General features: G+C 48.8%; 1 pseudogene; it reads right to left on the bottom strand.

Moving 5' to 3' along the window:
* LOC103260978 overlaps nucleotides 1–2,064 on the bottom strand; it is a 2,862-nt pseudogene extending 798 nt beyond the window's left edge.
* Between the last annotated feature and the right edge of the window lie 372 nt (nucleotides 2,065–2,436).

The following is a 2,436-nucleotide window of genomic DNA, read 5'->3' as shown; positions in this document are numbered from 1 at the left end:
TCAATCCTTTTCTTACAGTATTACAATAGTTGTTCAAGGTCCACTTATGAGTGAGAACATATGATACTCAGTTCTTTGTTTCTGTGAAAGAATAATGAGGTATTTCTGAACAACAGTTTTATTAACTGATTGTATCATGATCACCAAAAGTTACAAAAGCAAATCCCCTCTTTTTTCCACTCTGCCTGTCTTTTATACCTTCTATGGTTTCAATGTTGCCATACTTTTCAAAGTAGTCTCTCAAATTATATTCTTCTGTATCTTCTTTGATACCACCACCAAAAATTTTCTTCACCGTTAGATGAACACCAGGTATAACAGAATCCTCTCCAGAAACAGCTCTCTTTGGTTCCACTACACACCCATCAACCTTGTGTAGTTGAGCACATATTGCTGCATCCACTTCTTCAACACGAGAGCAAGTCACAAAACCAAAGCCCCTAGAGGGTTTTGTTTTGGGGGGGGTCTCCCATTACCACACGATCTGTGAGTGTGCCCCATTTCTCAAAACATTCCCTTAAACTATCATCTGGAGTTTCAAAACTCAGACCACCAATAAACAGTTTTCTCAACTGCTCTTGTTCCTTTGGATCATGCCCTCACCTCCCTGGGGCGACCGGGTGGCAGTTTTACCTCCATTTTGAGACCAGACTTTCCTCTTGCAACTCGAGTTCAATATGGGATCGAGAGGAAGAGGCTGCTTTAACAAGCACCCCTGTATTCCAGTTTCAGGCTCACAGAAAACAGTAGGATTATATATTAACACAAAAACCTCCATGTGGACCCATGGAATGGAACCCACCTAGCTATTTTAACAGAGATAATTTAAGATAAAGTCTTGATAACCAGGCACTGGAGAACTCCAAAGGCCGAGAGAATACAGATGATCACAGAGGTAGACACTGCAAGAAACTACTACCCCTAGGGCTGAGGGACCAAGGAAGGACAATGAAATCATGAAAACCTAGATGCTGGAGGAGAAACCCATGGAACTCAGGCCTCTGAGGAGGGTGCTTCCCAGGCCCCTGGCATCACTTTCTCAGGGAGGGACTGGGTGCCCTGCTTTGCCCCAGGTCTTCACAGGAGGCCACGTGGCTGATGTGTACAAAATTTTTAGATGCAGCCAATAAACAGGGCCCGTAACACATACTCTGAAGCACCTGCCTATCTCTCTTGTGGCCTTGGTGCCCTTCATCCCCTCCCTGTGTCTGCCTGGTAGGTAGAGTGGCTGACCCCGGGTGGGTACCAGCTCTGAGCAGGGACTGGACCCTGGACCACTTGGGGCTAAGGCTGGGAGGTTGGAACCAGCTGGAACTGAGCTGACTGGAGCTGCCAGGGTGGGGAAGGGTGTAGGTCATGCACAAGGCCCAGACAACCTGGAGGCCACAGGCAAGTCTTGGACTCCCCGAATGGCCCAACACGTCCTTTCAGTATTCTAGGTGCTGGGATAGATCCGGGGGCAGACTCCATGTTGAATCCTGGCTCCCCACGTCCTCACACTGTGCCCTTGGGAAGGTTGTAGAACCTTATGCTCCAGGTTTCTCCTCTGTAAAGTGGGGGTAATAATGTCCCCCACCTGCCCAGACTTGCCCAAGGACAGAAAATGGCACCAAGTGCCAGGAATCTAAGGAGGATCAGGAAAGGAGACTCTCTGGGCACCTCTCCAAGATGTGGAACACTAGGAAGGGAACCTAGAGACCTCTCTGGCAGGGTCACATGGCAGATCTGCCTCCCTCGCGCTGAGTGGGGACTCTGATGCCAGGGAGTAGGGTCTGGGTGCAGAGGGCCGGCTGGGGCAGAACCTGGGAGGGGAGGTAGAAACATGGGCTGGGAAGGAGCAGAGTTAGAAATGGAGGAAGCGAGTGGTTTGATATAGGGGGAATGCTGCCTATAGAGGGGATGTGGTAGGAAGGTAGCCCACCCACCATGAGTGGAGTTGAGGAAGAGCCTGGTCACAACATCTGGGTATGAACAATGGAGTTGTCAGCCATCCTTTTATATCTGAGCCAAAAGTACCAGAAAATGGTACACTGGTATCCACTTGAGCTGTAGGCTCGCACCCATGACAATAAGTACCTGATATGGTAGCACATCACCATCGAGCTGCCTGTCACCAGTGTTTACCTGGGCAAGGTGAACCTCCTTGGCCCTGTCATGCAGGCTTGGGCAGGATCCAGGAGCTCCAGAGTTGGAAGGTAGCAATTGCCACATATACTGCTCCCGCTATTATTGTTGTTGTTGTTGTTGTTGTTATTTTGAGACAGAGTCTTGCTTTGTCACCCAGGTTGAAGTGCAGTGATGCAATCACAGCTCACTGCAGCTTTGAACTCCTGGGTTCAGACAATACTCTTCCCTCAACCTCCCGACTGACTGGGACTATGGGTTCATACCACAGTGCCCAGCTAATTTTTTAAAAATATTTTATAGAGACAGGGT

This window comes from Carlito syrichta, unplaced genomic scaffold (assembly GCF_000164805.1).
Source record: "Carlito syrichta isolate Samal-C Ts95f unplaced genomic scaffold, Tarsius_syrichta-2.0.1 Scaffold303509, whole genome shotgun sequence".
In the NCBI taxonomy this organism is placed as follows: Eukaryota; Metazoa; Chordata; class Mammalia; order Primates; family Tarsiidae; genus Carlito; species Carlito syrichta.
This window is presented reverse-complemented; position numbering and strand designations above follow the sequence as displayed.